The 20,441-nt window shown below is 34.6% G+C and overlaps 1 protein-coding gene and 1 long non-coding RNA gene across 8 annotated transcripts in view; one reads left to right on the top strand and one right to left on the bottom strand.

Moving 5' to 3' along the window:
- Positions 1-20,441, bottom strand: part of si:ch211-170a17.1 — an 830,126-nt gene that overhangs the window by 347,283 nt on the left and 462,402 nt on the right. The window contains exon 3 of one of the 7 annotated variants that reach the window (XR_015507873.1): positions 17,691-17,824. The exons of the other annotated variants lie outside the window; for them this stretch is intronic. The gene's annotated coding sequence lies outside the window, so the exon portion shown is untranslated. Of the gene's footprint in view, positions 1-17,690; positions 17,825-20,441 lie in introns of those variants that run through there. 7 annotated transcript variants of the gene reach the window in all.
- On the top strand, positions 8,959-11,749 carry LOC141377593 (uncharacterized). The gene is made up of 2 exons (XR_015508102.1): positions 8,959-11,023; positions 11,565-11,749. It is a non-coding gene; the product is annotated as an uncharacterized LOC141377593 (long non-coding RNA).

The raw sequence follows: 20,441 nt of genomic DNA, 5'->3' as shown, positions 1-20,441 counted from the left end.
AAAAAACGGAATGGTTGCGGGAGATTGGTCCGAAATACGGGATTCTCTGATAGAAATCAAACTGTTACATCTTCTAAGTGTAAGGTCTTATCATGCGGTTCTGTCGCCATCTTGTGGATAAAAAACTACAACCGTCTTTGGTCTACTACACTATGGCAGGCTAATGGCAGCAGACAAGCTCTCTCAGAAATTGTAAATATTTTAATATAGGCACTATTCTTACAAATAAACTGCATAGTTGCAATCTAAACAACTACATTCTCGACTAAAAAAGCCTCAAAAGTACATTTTGTTATCTAACAGCAGTAATATTTGTCAAACTAGTGTCTCTCTGCTTGTGGCTGGCTGTATGTGGGCGGAGTAATACACAAAGGTGAAGAGTGAAGAGGCCTTTGTGTGATGTTACTGGCAAAATATCGCATGGCTATCAGCCAATCAGATTTAAGAACCAGACAGAACTATAATATATATATATATATATATATAGATATATATAATATTTATCTATATATATAATATTTATAATATATATATATAGGACCACGGATTCATCTTCTTTAATGTTCTACTCTACAAGAGAAAAAACAGCTTACATCTTGGATGGCCTGTGAGTGAGTAAGTTAACAGAAAATTTTCATTTTAGGGTGAACTACCCCTTTAAGTTTTGCCATAAATAAAGTGCAAGTCTGTGTGAAACACTGATAAAAAATCTTCAAAAATGTGCTGGAAAAACAAATTCATTTTACACTTGCCATAAAGAAGCAACAGAATGCTCCATCTTGGAAACAAAGGCAGGATCCAGCCTTGCAGGTCTTGCTGGGAGGATGAAGTTCCTGCCAGGCTGCATTCTGTTGGGCCCTGTAAAACTGGCTATTTCTGTGGAGCATTAGCACAGCAGGACCAAGCAGTGAAGGGAAGCAGAAATACTAGAAAGTAAAAGGCCACGGAGAGACAGGTTTATGCGTGGGAGACAAATAAAGTTACACATCAATCCTTTTTGCTGTCGTTCGCAAAAATCCCACATTCCTGAAGAGTAGCAAAATTAAAATTGAAATAAAGGGACCCTTAAAATATCTCGAGATAGTTGCACAGACATAGCAGACAGTATGAAACAGGTTTGGACTATTTTTGTAAAGCACAATTTCCATTTTCAGAATTATTATATTCTAAATTAAAATTGTATTATTATTATTATTATTATTATTATTATTATTATTATTATTATTATTATTATTATTGTTATTATTATTATTATTATTATTATTATTATTATCATTATTATTTTTATTATTCATACTTGCCGTTACTTATTGAAAGTATTTTAAAATATAATTTACTCTTGCAATGGCAGATACAAGAATTATACAAAAAATATGTATCTGTTTTTGAAAAGTTTAATATGCATTCTATGTAAAAAGTCACATCTGTAAATTTAATTTCAGGCAGAAAACAAATTGCAACTGAGCCCATACAAATTAAAATACTAAATACTATTTTGAGACAAAATCATTGGCTTTGCAGAAATAAAATTTAAATATAAAGTGTTACATTTTTTTCTCTGGATTATGCCGTAAATTAATGAACAGGCGGATAAATGAATGAATAAATTAATGAATGAATGAGTGAGTGAGTGAGTGAGTTAGTTAGTTAGTGAGTGATTGAGTGAATAAATGAATGAATGAAAACTATTAAATAACTATTGAATAAAAGACTCATTGAATGAATGAATGAATGAATGAATGAATGAATGAATGAATGAATGAATGAATGAACAAACAATAAGTCACTGAGTGAACGAATTAATAAATGAATGAACAAATGAACAAACGAAAACTATTGAATAACTTGAATAAAAGAATCATTGAATTAATGAATGAATGTAAGAAAGAACAAACAATAAGTCATTGAGTGAATGAATTAATAAATGAATGAACGAATGAACGAATGAAAACTTGAATAACTTAAATAAAAGAATCATTGAATTAATGAATGAATGAAAGAAAGAACAAACAATAAGTCATTGAGTGAATTAACGAATGATTGAATGAATGAATGAATGAATGAATGAATGAATAAATGAATGCATGAATGAATGAATGAATAAATGAATGAATGAATGAATGAACGAATGAAAACTTGAATAACTTGAATAAAAGAATCATTGAATTAATGAATGAATGAAAGAAAGAACAAACAAGTCATTGAGTGAATTAACAAATGACTGAATGAATGAATGAATAAATGAATGAATGAATGAATGAATGAATGAATGAATGAATGAATGAATGAATGAATGAAACACTGAACAAACAAACAAGTGAACAAACGAATAATGAACAAACAAATGAATGAATCATTAAATAAATGGACACACAAAGGGTCAAACAAGCAAATAACAAGAGAACAAATAAATTATTGAATCATTGAATGAATGAATCTTTGAATGAATGAAGGAAGGAACAAACAAACAAATAAAAGAATGAACGAACGAATGAACAAACACATGAACGAATAAGATGAACAAATGAATAAATCATTTAATGAATTAATGAATGAACAAACAAACTGATAATTCATTGTATGAATGAATGAACAAAGAATGAACAAACATACAAACAAACAAATAAAAAATGTAATAATTAATTAATGATTTCATAAATGAAAGAATGAATGAACGAACAAACGAAAGAAAGAATAAGGTGAACAAACAAATGAATTAATCATAGAATCAATGAATGAACTAACAAATGAATTAATCATTAAATGAACGAATGAACTAACAAAATTATGATTCATTGAATGAATGAACAAACAAATGAATTAATGAATGCATGGAGTGGTGGCGCAGTGGGTATAGCGCTGTCGCCTCACAGCAAAAATATATTTCTGTGTGGAGTTTGCATGTTTCCATGTGATCTCATGGGTTTCCTCCGGGTGCTCCGGTTTCCCCCACAAGTCCAAAGACATGCACTTCAGGTGAATTGGGTAGGCTTGTCCGTAATGCATGTATGTGAATGAGTGTGTATGGGTGTTTCCCAGTGATGAGTTGCAGCTGGAAGGGCATCCGCTGCATAAAATATACTGGAAAAGTTGGCAGTTCATTCCACTGTGGCAACCCTAGATTAATAAAGGGACTAAGCCAAAAAGAAAATGAATGAATGAATGAACGAAAGGAAAGAATAAGATGAACTCCCTAAATCACTGACACTGCACTAATTTAGACTGAGTTTCAGCTACTTAAAACAAATGTTATATTGATTCCCATGTCAGAGTCTTTCCATTTACTGTGCTCCAAGCCAGAGAAGCAATCAAAGCAGAAAGAACCAGCCCTCATACTAAAATGTAAGGATCCCCAGGATCCCGTCCCCGGCATGTGTGCCATGTGGATAATGAAAGGTGTCAAGCAGCTTACCAAAGCGCTTTAGTTTCTCCATGCAGCTTCTCACAGTTCAGCCTATCTGTATCCAAGCCCTGCATACATCCCACTCTATAAAGCATAGCAAACAGATTCATCCAGCACATAAATTTGACTTGATTCCATTCCATATTCATTAGAATTTGTGTGTGTGTGTGTGTGTGTGTGTTGCGTCATGTGGATCTGTAGCCTATTTTTTGTTCCCCTCATCTCATTTACTGCCCTTCTGTCACGCTCTCCATTTATATTTGTGCTGTTTTTGTCATCCGGGTTGACTGTGATGATCAGAATCCTCAGTTGCTATGCTTGCGTAGGCGCAGTCGTTTTACATAAAGTGCCATGAGGACGGGAATGCGAAACGGGCTTTTGTTGCTGGAAGCAAGGCACACATTAAGAGAAATGTCACTAATTTGGAGAGTGAATCACTGCAATCACTAGGCATTGTGAGGGGCGCTTGCAGCGGTGCACATTGGATGTCGCATCGGCTACAACATGATAATGAATGCCCGTGTAACCAGTGCGCACAAAAGAACAGCTTAACTGGGAGTGTTGGGGTTTAGGGGGTTCATTACGGCAGGAACGCAGCCATCTCCTTATGCCCAGGAGGGGGACTCCCAGAGAAGTCCCGTCAGCGCTGATGTATTGTTTTTATGACTCTATAAGCGTTACGAAACAAATGCACTATAGAAGAGCATGTATTTATTATTAATGCTGTCGTTGTTGTCCATGAAGGCTGTGGAGGCAATTGACCCTTCCTCATCTTGAGCGTTCGATCAATGACAAATGTAAAGTAAGTGTTCTCAATTTTATCAGTCACGTTGGTTGACTTTGATGGCTCTGTTACAGCCTGACATTTAAATGAAAAGGCTTTTTAGCTTATAGTTTTTATATCTAGCAATCTTATATTCAACATACCTAAAAATGTCCTTGCAAATACACAGGGTGGCCAAAATGGGGATTTAAACACTTTTGCAAAAATAAAAGTGCATATGGATTTGTAAGCAGGGTTTGGCGATCTCGACCAATTTGGCATTGTACGATATTTAATGTGAAACATCAAAACGGATGATGGCATCGTTGTCATAGGTAGAGGTAAATTAATTATTTATGAATAATTAATTAATTCATAACGAATTAATTATTTGTAGCCTACCGTTTCAACTACCTGACCCGCATAGTCTTTGTTTTACTTTTAAACAAATCAAAAATAAATAAATAAATAAATAAATAAAGATAAGTTACACACAAATTAGCAGCTGTCAATCACTTTTTCTGCAGGACTCTGGCATGAATAGACAGAGTGATCTGTGTCGTTATAATGGTGTCCACAAACTTGGTCGGTAAAAATGGTGCCCAAAAAAATATCAGTCTTTTTCATGACAACTAATAAGTTTTAACATTTGTATCACATCTACCTCTACATGCTTATTTTGTTCCATAGTAAATTAATACAGCATTTTTCTGTTCTTTATTTTTATTAGAGTAACAGTAGCTTCACATCTCTGCTGTATTATATATATATATATATATATATATATATATATATATATATATATATATATATATATATATATATATATATATATATATATATTATATTATATTATTATAGTATATAATACATTATGATTATATTATATAATATATTATATAATTGTTCTTATCTTCTATAGCTATATTTTTATTTCTAAGTTTTTTTTCTATTTTATTTTATCTTGTATACTACCTGACAAAAGTCTTATCACCGATCCCAGTTGTAAGAGCAACAAATAACAACTTGACTTCGAGTTGATCGTTTGAAAAAGAGGCAGAAGGTACATTTTTTTGATGAATCATCTGTTGAATTGCATCTCAATCATCACAAATACTGCAGAAGACCTATTAGGACTTTTATTGACTCACAGAAATTGGTCAAGTTTGGTGAAAGAAAAATCATGATTTGGGGTTACATTCAGAATGGGGGTGTGAGAGAGTGGATGTCAACATTGACAGCCTGAGGTATCAAGACATTTGTGCGGCCCATTACATAACAAACCACAGGAGAGGGAACATTCTTCAGCAGGATAGCGCTCCTTCTCATACTTTAGCTCCACATAAAAGTTCCTGAAAGCAAAAAAAAAAAAGTCACGGTGCTCCAGGAATGGCCAGTCCAGACCCCAGACATGAACATTATCGACCATGTTTAGGGTAAGATGAAGAACTAGGCATTGCAGATGAACCCAAAGTATATTGATGAAGTATGGGAGTCCTGCAAAAGTCTTTGCCATTCCAGATGACTATATTAATAATTGATTTGAGTCATTGCAGAGATGTATGGATGCAGAACTCCTCCAAACTCATGGGAGTCATACACAATATGAATTATTTTTCCACTGCACCATGACTTTGTATTCTATACTGTACATTATTCCTGTTAGGTGGCAAGGTTTTTGTCTAAGCAAAGTCAGACCTTACTGCTCCTAATTGAATAATTAATAATCCAAACATGTTCTTAATGTTCTCAGAACAATGGATTGAAGGATAAACAAATGGAAGAGAACATTGGAATGATGGATGGACGGACGGACGGACGGACGGACGGACAGACGGACTGACTGACTGATTGATTGATTGATAGAAAGATGAAAGAATGGAAGGATGATAAAACAAAGATGGATGGATGGATGGATGGATGGAAAGATAAAAGAATGGAAGGATGATAAAACAAAGATGGATGGATGGATGGATGGATGATGGATGGAAAGATGAAAGAATGGAAGGATGATAAAACAAAGATGCATGGATGGATGGATTGATGGAAAGATAAAAGAATAGAACGATGATAGAACAATGATGGTTGGATAGAAGGACGGTAGAATGAAAGAATGGACAGAACAAAGGATAGAAGGATGAATAAGTGGAAGAAAATATAGAACAATATAAGGATTGATAAACAAAATAGACTATAACAAACAGAATGACCGTATGACAACAAAAAATGGGTGGATGGATGGATGGTTGGATGGATGGATGGATGGATGGATGGATGGATGGATGGATGGAAAGATGAAAGAATGGAAGGATGATAAAACAAAGATGGATGGATGGATGGATTGATTGATGGAAAAATGAAATAATGGAAGGATGATAGGACAATGATGGTTGGATGGAAGGAAGGTAGAATAAAAGAATGGACAGAACAAAGGATAGAAGGATGAATAAGTGGAAGAGAATATAGAACAATATAAGGATTGATAAACAAAATAGACTATAACAAACAGAATGACAGTATGACAACAAAAAATGGGTGGATGGATGGTTGGATGGTTGGATGGTTGGATGGATGGATGGATGGATGGATGGATGGATGGATGGATGGACAGATAAAACAATGTAAAGAATGTAAAAAAAATTATGGATATAAGGATAACTAAATATAAGAGAAGACAGAACAATGGATGAACTGAAACAGAAGAACAGAGAAGCAGACAGAATGACAAGATGACAGATCAATGGATTTATGGATGGATGGATGAACAGAAAAGTGAATAGAATAATGGAAGAAACACTAGATGGATGGATAAACAGAAGAACAGGCTAAACACAGACAGAATGACAGAACAATGGATGTAAAGGTATGGAATGATTGGTGTATGGAAGAACAGATGAAATAATCAATATAACAATGGATAAACCAAAGGGTGGATGGATACACAGAAGAACAGACTAAAAGCCAACAGAATAACAGGATGATAGAACAATGGATGGAAGAATGGATGGATGGGCAGATGGAGGGGAAAAAAAACAAAGAAATAATGACAGAAAGAAATGCTAGATAGAAAGATCCAACAATAGATAATCATGGTCTGTTTCCCTGCGCTGATTATACGCAAGCATGACACCCTCTGCTTCACTGATGGGAGAGTGGGGCTGTAAATTTCCGGCTTGTAAAGATTTATCTTAGTAGTTGACAAACGCAGTGATGGGTGTGCGCTTTTAAATATCCATACCTGAATTTACAACAGGCCATTCATCACAAGCAGCAGCTGATTAACAGAAACATCACGGCGTGTATCCCTGTTGTGTTGTAGATTCCAGCTGATACACACATTCCTTTACTGCTGATAAATGACAGATTTTGTAAAAGAAAAAAGAAAGGAAAAATCACTATTTTGAGATATTATTTATCAAGAGTAATGGAATCCACATAATCAGTTGTTAAAGTCTAGTGGTGTAATGGATCACAAATCTTACGGTTCAGATCATTCTACGGTTTTTAAGTCACAGATCAGACCATTTTTCGGATCAGCAAAAAGGGAGTAGACAAATATTTTAACTTTTGATATTTGGTGCCAGTTAACAGGAGAACCCAGAGGAAACCCATGCCAACACAGGGAAAACATGCAAACTCCACACAGAAATGCCAACTGACCCAGCCGAGACTCAAACCAGCAATCTTCCTTCTGTAAGGTGACAGGGCTAACCACTGAGCCACCATGTCACCCTTTAAAAGGACCAACTAATCTTAATAACATGACCATGAAGGAAATGTAAACCCTTTTTAGCTGGTTATCAATTAAAAGGATATTGTCATTGCACTTGATTGACACAGCTTCTTTCTGTTTCTTTTTCTCTACATTTCTTTTATTTCTTCACTCACAGTCTTCAAAGTCTCAGCCTACGGAACAAACTGTGACGAGATGTCTTGCACGGTTCATTCAGAGCTGTTTTGCTCCGGGCTGATTAATCTGCTGTATTAACTGTGTCAGATGCAACCACTGCAGATACCATCTGTTTAAGGGTCTGTAGACAGAGAGATCACACAGACCCATCTATAATTGTGAAATGTTCTATACATAAAAGGAGAAACATAAAATCTGTAAATTTAGATCACCTCATGTCATTCATAAAATCACTGTAGTGTGCATCAATTATTTATATTTTATTTATTCATTTATTTATTCGTTCATTCATTTTCCTTCAGCTTTATTTATCAGGGGTCGCCACATCGGAATGATTCACCAACTATATTCCAGCATATGTTTTACTCAGCGAATGCCCTTTCAGCTGCATCCATCCACACACACTCATTAATACACGTGTACTACGGGCAATTTAGTTTATTCAATTGACGTATAGCGCATGTATTTGGACTAAGGGGTAAACTGGAGCAACTGCAGGAAACTCCACACAATAATACCAACTGACCCAGCTGGAACTCGAACAAGCGACCTTCTAGCTGTAAGGTGACGGTGCTAACCAGCTATCATGTCGCCCCTTTATTTATTTATTTATTTATTTATTCTCAGTAAAGCATACAAGTCAATCAATTTTAATCTGAAAATTGCAATTTAAATTTTTTTTCAAAATTAAGACATTTTTTAATACAATTTCTTTCCATTGATGTTGTTTGATAATACCGTGTATGAACTTTTGACCAAAGTTCTCATTTTTTGAATAACAAATTAGAAGTCTGAATTTGCACCTCAGAACGTTGACTTTTAAAGACATATCCTGCAAACCTGACTTGATTTTGCCCAATTTTGACTTTTTTTTTTTTTTTTGGAGTTGACATCTTACGATTCTGACATTTTTATTAGAATTGTGAAACACAAATTTGCAGTTCTGAATAGAAAAAAAAATTTGATTTGTAAGATAAACTTCAAGTTACAAGAAAAAAAGTGTAAATGTTGAGATATAAGCTTGTCTTGTGTAGCAGGAAAAACTTCCCAAAAGTGGGAATAATTTGAAAAGGCATCTACGCTTATGTCAGTCTGTATGCAGAGGTCTCCATAATCCTGGACCAGGCCGTATCCTGAGCAAATGCTATGGCAGTCAGGGAGGAGTGGAGAGCGTAAGGCTGATTCCTGAAAGATCCCAGTGACAAACAAGTCTTCTCATTGATCCCATGGGCCAGCCTGAACACCTGCCGATGACCTGCTCACACCTGCAGCTTCTCCGCGATGGACTTCCACCGCTCTCCAGCCTCCAGCTCCTAGACTGCAGCTCTGCACAGGAAGTTTGACCAGACGAGAAATGGTCATGTTGAGCTGAGCCTGGTTTCTCGCAAGTTTTTTTCCTTCACTTTCTTCAATTAGTGAAGTTTGTTCATTGCCACTGGCTTGCTTGGTTTTGGTACTTGTGGAGCTGCGCATCAATGGATTTGCTCTTCAGTGTTTGGACTTTCAGCAGTGACATTTAAAAGCACACTGAACTGAACTAAACTGAACTTTAACTCTGAAAACTGGACTGACAGTTGTAATTTAAAAGAACTTCTATGCTAAGCTGCTTTGACACAATCTACATTGTAAACGCGCTATAGAAATAAACAATAATTGAATTGAATGTAATCTTGTCTAAATTTATAATAATGAATTTATTTTATTACTTAGTTTTTTTAAATTTTGTGTCAGAAACAATTTTTAATACATTGTTTAAATAAGCTGTGTTAGAAGTGAGATTAGGTAAATAACAATGCATAAAATAGTGTCTTTCTCACTCCATACAAGACAGCTCTAAATAAAAAGCAGAAAAGTTATCACAGAGAATGTACTTGTACCAATGCGACTGACAATCAAAGGCATTGTGTGAATGCCCACATATTGATACAGCATTGTTTATATCACATTTCTGTTGACAAGAACCTGGTGCAGCTCTCTGACATGGCAGTTTCTTTGAAAAATGTGCCATCAAGCCATTTAACTGTCATAACACAAAGTAATCTTGTGGTGATCTTCGAAGGCCTCATTCTTAAGCTTAATGTAAACATACCCAGACGTCTGCTGTACCATCTGTTGTCACTAAGTGAAACGCTGTGATAAATAATAAGGCTATTCTTACAGCTGTATGCAAGATGTCAATCAATAAACATCTAAAACAATGAATGGACTGATATATGAATAAAGACACACTTGAATAAGCTGTATTGTTAAGTAAGAGAGAGAAAGAGAGAAAGATGATACATTGGTGTATGTTACATTTAATAAATCATTCATTCAATTTCTTTTCAGCTTAGTCCCTTTATTCATCAGGGGTCTCCACAGTGGAATGAACCTCCAACTTATCCAGCATATGTTTTACACAGCAGATGCCCTTCCACAACCCAGTACTGGGAAACATCCATACACACTCATACACTACAGTCAATTTAGTTCCTGCAATTCACGTACAGTGCATGTCTTTGGACTGTGGGGGAAACTGAAGCACCCGGATGAACATGCAAACTCCACACGGAAATGCCAACGCATTTCGACGCAGCAGGGACTCGTACCAGTGACATTCTTACTGTGAGATGACAGTGCTAACTACTGAGCCACCGTTTCGCCCTACACTTAATAATTTCAGAACTAAAAAATAATGCTAAACAGGCTACAGACCGCCCTAATTAAACCATTTACATAAGTATAGATGTCTTTAAGCCACAACTAATTCTTTACATTTATAAACACTCCACTTTTTTCAGGGGGTAATAGGCTCATTTTACAACTCCCCTACAGTTAAACAGTCCAGTTTTATAATTTTTATATCCATTCAGCTGATCCCCAGTTCCGATGGGAGCACTTTTAGCTTAGCATAAATAATTGAATTGGATTTGACCATTAGCACCTTAGACTCAGAGCTTGGCTGAATGTATTACAAAATGGTACAACTTAGCAATTTAACTCAGTTATTCATACAATTTCTCCAGAAAAATATAACTCCTATACAAATACAAATTTGAATGTACCATATTAAATCCATTTAGTTGATCTCCAGGTCTGATGTGAGCACTTTTAGCTTAGCTTAGCATAAATAATTAAATTGGATTAGACCGTTAGCACCTCACTCAAAATATTTAGGTTTGGACAATTTTTCTATTTAAAGCTTGACTCTTCTGTAATTGGGGCGACGTGGTGGTTCAGTATCTAGTGCTGTCGCCTCACAGCAAGAACATCGCTGGTTCGAGCCTCGGCTGGGTCGGTGTGTGTTTTAGTGTGGAGTTTGCATGTTCTCCCTGCGTTTGTGTGCAGGTGAATTGGGTAAGCTAAATTGTCCGTAGTGTATGTGTGTGAATGAGAATGTGATGGGTTGCAGCTGGAAGGGCATCCACTGTGTAAAACATATACTGGATAAGTTGGCGGTTCATTCCGCTGAGGCAACCCCAGATTAATAAAGGGACTAAGCCGAAAAGTAAATGAATAAATGAATATTCTGTAATTACACTGTGTACTAACACTAACAAAAAATTTAAAGTTGCTATTTTGTTTTTAACATTTTTGAATGAGATGCCAATGGTCTAATCGATTAAATGATTTATGCTAAGCTAAGCTAAAAGTGCTTCCAAGAGACTCGGAGCTTGGCTAAATGCATTCAAAAATAGTAAAACAGAACTATTTAACACTGTGTGACATAAAATGTCTTCAAAAAAGTGAAGTGATCCTTTGTAATGGTAAATGAAAAAAAAAAAAAACAATCAAACAAACATAAAAAAATTCTAAAATAAATGACCGTGCCATTCAGTATAAACATCTTTGATTTATAAGTCGCAGTAAAATAAGGTAAAAATACGACAAATTTCAGTAATACAGCATATGGGCTGTCCTCTAGTGGCCGGTGTCTGAAAAAATATATATTTATATAAAAAGAAAGAAATATTTATCCTTCTTTCTTCCCTGTCCATGCCAAAGCCACATTGATAACAAGCTGTCAAATAGCAAATACATACATCCTTTTGACTGGCATTTTCGAGATAAAAATGTTCTCGCAAAAAGCGCAAGCCGTGGCAGCAGTAAAATATGAGAAATGGTGAACGGCATTCTGTGACCTCTACCGTATCTCAATGTGATGGATGGACATCGCTTACCCTCTTTCCACCCCCTTCTAAAAGTGCAGGACGGTGTGTTGGAATATAAGATCGGTAGTAGCGATTGTCGCTGGAATACCCAGTTTTGATGACTTAAAATAAGCAAAGACTGGGGTGGAAAGGTCTTACAGTCCCTGCGCAAACAATTTATGAGGAAAGAAGAAATGAGAAAAGAGAATGTGACAGGAGAAGAAAGACAGAAAGGCTCCTAAGGGCCCTGCAGTGGTGTTTACATGGAAATCCTTGACATTTATACCTCTGTGCATCTGGCAATGGCCAGGAAACTCAAGGTTTTATGTAAAATAGACAATGAAGTCCAAGACAAAGGCAAAGACTGGCTCTGTCGTTATTTTTGGTGGACTCTGCTTCCTTATTAATGCATTTAGCATTTAAAAATAAATTACATTATCTGTTTAGAAGCGTGGGTTATTGTGGATTGTTTTCAACGAGGTCTGGATTTGTCAAGCGGTAGAAAGCTGACCTTTCACAAACCAGTGGGGTGCTAAAAAGGGGGTGGAGAGTGAGATAAAAAGAGCAAGAGAGAGAGGGAGAAGTATATTTTGTCAACACAGCATAGGATATCTAACCACAATACCGCACAGTCAGAAGTCTAACCGACCACAAAGAGGCAAATATCAGAGATCGAATGGCAGGGAGAAATAAAATAAATAAAACACAACAGATGTCATTTAACAGCCACGTCTTCAAGTGTGCCCCCTAGGTTTAAGCTGTCAGTCCCTCCAGTATAACACTGCAGGCAGAAAACAGCCAACTAATCCAGCCAAAAATTAATACAGGCAGCAGAGCACATACGCCGCTGTCCAAGCAGGACCGTGGACTAACACGGAAACAAACAGAAGCGGGCTGCTTGTAAATTGCGTATGACAGCAAATAAATAAACAAAAGTGCAAAGAAAAGTCTGGTGCTTCAACAAAAAAGGGCAACACACTTCAAAAAGATGCAGGCTGTGGGGAAAAAAAAACGTATCTGTTCATTTTTGGAGATGTGAGGAAAAACATGCCTCTACTAACATTTGCGAAAACGCCAGGAAATCTAAATACATCACTTTAAGCAGTAAAACTAAATAAAGCCAGCAGCTTGGTTCCATTTTATGCAATTCCTTTTATAATTACAGAGCATAATTATAATATTTTGTAATATTAAAGACTGACTTTCTTGAACAATATGATCAACTAAACCCCTGTGAACAAAACCAGGACCCCCTCTTATATATATATATATATATATATATATATATATATATATATATATATATATTTATACAATAGTTCTGTCGGGTTCTTGAATCTGATTGGCTGATAGCCGTGATATATTTAAGTAATATCAGCACCCATATAGGCATACAGCCAGAAAAAAGCAGACACTACAGATCTAAAGTTTAAAAGATGCTTGCTCAGCTATTTAACTGTCAGCTTATGATTTGAATCCAACGCGGAAGAAAGTAGTTCCTCATACAAAAAAAGGTTTTTAAGACTCTCCATGTTTGATTTTGTTTTTATATACACAATTATGCTGTCAAACTGTTGTATAAATGCAATATCACACGAGTAGCAGTGCGATATGGTTGTATATCGGCACTGGTTGGGGCACTAAGGCACTCGGCCTGCGGCCTTATGCCAACGCACGCCTTCCATTAGTGCCGATATACAGCCATATCGCATATATAGACATAAACGCATATATATATATATATATATATATATATATATATATATATATATATATATATATATATATATATATATATATATATATATAGATATATATATATATATAACATATATATCCTCATATTGTAAGCATCAAAAAGATTTGAATGTAAATGTTGAATACAAATTCACTTCAAAACACAAAACACCTGAAAACAAATTTGTCTTATCATCTGTATATACAAGTTTTATCCAATATATTAAATTTACTTAGTAGCTGAATTGGTACTAAGTAGAACATTGGGTAATGCTAAACACCAAAATCTTTGATATCTGTGAAATAACTTATAATTATTTGAGGTATGGTCAGAAAAAGGCTCTTTTGTACAATTCCTTTCTTATGAAAACATATGGATTTTTAAAAGGAGCCAAGTCCCCAAACCACACACTGACCCCATAGGAGGGTTAGCAAATCGTACAAATATGGGCGAATGACATAGCACAAATGAATATGAATTAGCCAGTAATCAAAAAGTTACGAGTTACTGTGAGATTGTATTGGTTAAATAAAAAAAAAAGAAATCACCCTGCAAGCAAACAACATTATACGACATTGATCATTACTTTTATTTTGGTCGTGACATCAGGTGACCAAGATTTAACGTCAATTTGCTGAAATCTAATACAGACATCAGCTGACATTGATATTTGGTTAATTTTAGGTTGTGGCATTAAGTAACCAAAATCCAACATCAGCCTAAAATCATGATAGGATCTCCATATAATGTCAAAGTCTAACATCAGCAGACGTTTATCTTTGATTGGGTTTATGTTGTGTAGTCATCTTGACATTAAAGTCTGATCTCAAACTGAGGTTGGGTTCTGACGTCAACCCCATGTTCATATACAACCAAAATTGAAAAGTTAATCTGATGTTGGAGTCCAACGTCAATTTTATATTGCAATGGTATCTTGTTTTTCTTCTTTTATTCACTTCAATTGTTGTATAAAACTATTGGGTTAGGTCTAGCATTATTTTCAAACACAATAAAGCATTGATTTCTCTTTTTCTTTTTCTTTTTTAGGCTTTTTATCAATTAGTCATGTGTATCTGCTTCTAAGGATAACTGAACATGCTAATATTTATTTTTAATATTTAGATTTTTAGCCCAAAAAGGTTAGATGTTCAACTTAATAAGATCTAAAATTGCCACTAAGCGAAGTCCAAACACAAAAAGTTGTTCTCGACAGCAGGTATTTTCTCTCAATTTCTTGCTGCTATAAAGAATAGCCTGGTTCCAATTACTTCACTATTGGGCCGTTTGGTCATTTTGGCTGAGATTGCTACAGCTGCAGGTTATTGTTCCCTGACAGCTAACTTTCAAACACAACATACTTTTCTCCCCCTGTATAATCTCAGCCTTCAACCTCTGGGGAGTGAATCACCGTTCACTTTCTGTAATGGACATTACTTCAACAGGCTTTTCTCAGTCTTTGTTGCCTTCTGTTTGTTTGTTTGTTTGTTTGTTTGTTTGTTTGTTTGTTTGTTTGTTTGTTTGTTTGTTTGTTTGTTTGTTTGTTTGTTTGTTTGTTTGTTTGTTTGTTCATTTATCTTTACTCAATTGAGAACTAAAGGGTCTGTTCTAAGATTAAGACCATTCTGAGTAATGATTAAACATGCAATATTTGAGACCATATGCTTGTTTTTTGACTACGTTTTGCCATAAGCTATTTAAGAAAAAGTAGTTTGCATATAAAATCTGATAGTATACAGTTGAAGTCGGATATATTAGCCCCCCTGTTTATTTTTCACTCAATTTCAGTTTAACGGAGAGAATATTAAAAAAAAAAAAAAAAAAAACATTTCTAAACATAAGTTTTAATAACTCACTTCTAATAATTTATTTATTTATCTTTGCCATAATGACAGTAAATAATATTTGACTAGATATTTCTAAAGACACTTCTATACAGCTTAAAATGACCTTTAAAGGCTTAACTAGGTTAATTAGGTTAAATGGGCAGGTTATGGTATTTAGGCAAGTAATTGTATAACAATGTTTTTTTTTATTATCATTATTATTTTTAATCATTTTTTTTAGACTATGGATAAAATATATAGCTTAATGAGGCTAATAAATTTGTCGTTAAAATGGTGTTTAAAAAAATTAATAACTGCTTTTATTCTAGCCAAAATAAAACAAATAAGTCTCTCCAGAAGAAAAAAATATTATCAGACATACTGTGAAAATTTCTTTGCTCTTTTAAACATAATTTTGGAAATATTAAAATTAAAAATACAAACTCAAAGAGGGCTAATAATTCTGACTTCAACTGTATACACTGATAAGTTGTTTCATTACACTTAGTACGCTTTCTGCATTGGTTGTATCATTGGCTTCATCAAAACGCATTTAGAAACACGTCATTTTTTATGGGCCGTTTAAAATGAATTGCTACATAAATAAATCAATAAATCACTAAATCAAACAGACTGATACTTTCCAAAGGGACTTTCTTCTTACTGTAAATCCAGGAGGTCTTGCGCTGCTGAGTGACATATAAGCCGACATTAACCCTGCCGGCTATTATTTGGATGTATCGCTCTGATTTTTTCTGAATCCAAAAGTGCATTTATCAAGCAAGAATACTTTACGGGAGGACCCAAGTGCTCCCCGGGTAGCCATTAATAAAAAATGCATGAATATGTAAGGAATAAATCCAGACAGCTGTTTAGTAGACAAAACGCCCTGTTCCCGAAAGCAATCTCGGCTCAAAGCACCTGCCCTCAATCTTACTTAACAGGCAGTAGCTCTTGCTAAGCTATGGCACCCTTGCTCTTATCAGAGCAGAGAGGCCTGCTAAATGGATGTTTCCGCATTCACTCCTCAGTTCAGCGAAGGCCAAACTATGGAAATACTGTCAGCTAAATCACATTTCTACACAACTGCTTTGGATTAATGGGGTGGATACTTCTGAATCAAGACATTATGAACAACACCCCAAAAAAATGAGGACTTGCTTCTAAATGCATGCACCACTTTCAGAGAATAACCCACTGACAACAAACGAAATGAAACAAATCACACAAATCAATATATATTTTATGAATTTATACATGATACATAAGTTTGACATTCAAACTTGCTTTGTTATTGGAGTAAAATAGGATTTTTCTTTATGCATAGTAGTGTGTTTGTTTGTTTGTTTGTTTGTTTGTTTGTTTGTTTGTTTGTTTGTTTGTTTGTTTGTTTGTTTGTTTGTTTGTTTGTTTGTTTGTTTGTGTGTGCATGTGTGTGTGTTATTGTGACATATCAGGACACATCTATATTATGTACGGGTATTATATGAAGGAGGTGAAATATGAGAACATTGCTGAAATATGAGGACGTTGCTTTCTCAAAAAGCTTATAAATGACACTACTTATTTTATTATTATTTTTTTTCAAATAGTAAAACTATACAGTTTCCTGAGAGGGTTGAATTTAGTGGTAGAATTGGGGATAGGGCAATAGAAAATACAGTTTTTACATTATAAAAACAATGGAAACAATATGTAATGTCCCCAAAATTCACAAAAAAATGGGTGTGTATATGATGCACCATCCATATCACTATATTTGATTGTATTAATATCATTACATTTTGAGTCAGTAAGATTGATAGATTCAAAGGCACATTATATTTTAAAAAGCAACAAAGAATTTACAATTATGTCAAAGTATTATATATTTTTTACCTTCTATCTAATAATAATAATTAAAAAAAAAACCTTCCACAAACATGTTTGATAAGCTTGTTTTAATTAAGTGGTTAATGCATTGTTTTGATTATATATAAAATGTGTTGTAATCTTCTTAAAATTATGATATACCACCATCTTTGCCAGGACACTGTAATGTATGTAATAGGACCTTCCTGAAAAAATAAAGGATAAATAAAATAAGTTAACATTTAATAGTCTTTTTTTTCATTCATTCATTCATTCATTCATTCATTCATTCATTTTCTTTTTGGCCTAGTCCCTTCTTTTCGGCCAAGTAGTGGATTAAAAACAAAAAAACTGATTTTATTCTAGCCGAAATAAAACAAATAAGACTCTCCAGGAGAAAAAAAAAATATTATCAGACATACAGTGAAAAATGTCCTTGCTCTGTTAAATATCATTTGGGAAATATTTAAAAACGAATTCAAAGAGGGGCTAATAATTCTGACTTCAATTGTATTTATTTAAATGTGTATATAATTGTGTGTATATTTGTATTTTTATATGTAAATATAAATAAAGATTTTCTCAAGTATATGCATGTGTGTTTTTATATGTGGATAATAAATATACACAGTTTAATACACTGAATATTGTTTCAAAACAAGCTTTTATTTTGGATGCGATTAATCATGATTATTCAGTTAATTATCTGTTAATTTAAATATCCATTTTAAAAAATGATCTTACCCTTAATGTTCTATATTTATAGACAAAAAGCTGAGTGAGTGTGTTTTAAACACACAGCTAAAAAAAAAAAAAAAAAACCCTGCACCCTTATGGTAAATCTCACCTCACACTGATAGATAAGAGCTGAGGATTGAGTTATCAAGCAGGAGGGTTTTAGATATAAGTCCTTTCCGAACATAAAAAACAGAGGGTGAAGAGAGGAACAGGGTGAATAGTGTTTCATTACTGAAGCAAAGTCCCTTTGCTCTCACAGTTTTTCACCAGGCAGACACGGAGCCATTAAAAAAACTGGTCACAGCAAATCCAGTTCAATCGAGCAACTTAAGAAGCTACTTCAGCTTTTAACCAATTACTGCTGATTCAGTTCTGATACATCTTAGTGAGAGTAATGATTAGGCCAATTTACAAATGGATTTTCTTTTCCCCTAGAAAATAAATAAATAAATAAATAAATAAAAACGAAGCAAGTTTGTCCACGATTTTTTTATTTTTATTTTTTTTAGAATTGCTAAGAGGCCCCAGTGCTGTTTATGCAGCCATTTGTTTACTTGTGTACAGTATATGGAGATGAAAGGTCCTTTAAGTGACTTTGACTGTGGCCTGGTTGTCGGTGTCAGACAAGCTGCACCGAGTATTTCTAGGAACTGCTGATCCACAGGGATTTTCATGTATAACCACCTCTAGGGTTTACAGAGAATAGTCTATAAAGAGAAAATATGCAGAGGGCAGCGGTTCTGCGGGAGCGAAAACGCCTTGCTGATGCCAGAGGTCAGAGCAGAATGACCAGACTTGTTGGAGCTGGTAAAAAAGGCAACAGTAACAATTTGTTACTACCGAAGAGCATTTCTGAACACACAACAAATCACCCGCTAAAAAAGGTGGCCCACAGCGGCAGAAGAAGAGCACACAGGTGACAATGCTTCCAGCGCAAAATAGCAAACTGATTCTATTGACACAGAGTTGACCAAAATTAAATATTAACAAAATAAAATTTGCCAGATAAGTGTTTATCTATATATCTTTCTATTAGAGTCAAAAGCTGGTGTAAATAAACATGAAAGAATGGATCCATCCTGCCTCGGGGCTCTTACTGTACAATCAATTGAGCTTGTTTAAATGCCACAGCCTACCTGAGCAGTTGTTGACTGAGTCTATCTCTTCATGACCACAGTGTACTCTTCTTTTGATGACTATTTCAGTGGATAAGCTCTATATTACAAAGCTAAAATCACCTCAAACTGGTTTATTTAACATGATAGTGAGTTCACTATTCAGTATTAATGTCAACAGTCACCAAATCTCAATCCAATACAGCACCTTTGGGATGTGCTGTAGCAGAAGGCTCACATTATGGATGTGCAGCTAAAAAATATATATGTTTGGACCAAAATCCCAGAGGATTTAGGGATAAAATTGGGATTTTGTATATTTATTTACGTATATATCATATCAACTTTGCATCAAATTACAAAAAGCTAATTACTGCTTGTGCAAGGTGTTTCTAACACAGTGTCTATAGGCAAGACTGTATTTTTTTTTCCTTTTTCTGAAAGTCTTGATAAGACTATTGTTGAGGTTTTCTTTTATTATTTCAGCAATTAGGATAATAAAAAAAATTATTTGTTGTACTCTCCTATTCAATGCGCGTAAAGTTTTCTTAACTATGACGACGTCTGCTGGTGAAAAATGTGAAAAGGGTCCATTCCATAACCAGCTCATGACCAGCTAAAAACTAGGTAAAACCAACTCAAACAAGCAGCCATGCTTCAAGACACACCTACACATCTCTTTCATATGGGGAAAACAGGATTATTTCATATACACTGATTGCAGATTATTTAGCTTGTTTTAAGGAAAAACTCACTTCGTTTTGACTAATATCTGAAAATAAACCTATATTTTTTGTGTCTAGATTATGCTTCTTGGTTTAGGAATTTAATATACAGTATTTGCACTAGAAACAAGATTAAAAAATTCAAGGTAAATTTTTTTTTTTTTTTTTTTTTGCAGTGTAAATAAACAAACGCTGTTTTTTCCCAAACTGAGAAGAAAAGTCTTGGGCTGTGTTCGAAATCGCCT

Source organism: Danio rerio, chromosome 14 (genome assembly GCF_052040795.2).
Source record: "Danio rerio strain M-AB ecotype USA chromosome 14, GRCz13ab, whole genome shotgun sequence".
NCBI lineage: Eukaryota > Metazoa > Chordata > Actinopteri > Cypriniformes > Danionidae > Danio > Danio rerio.
Note: the sequence above shows the minus strand (reverse complement) of the source record. Positions and strands in the feature narration are given on the sequence as shown.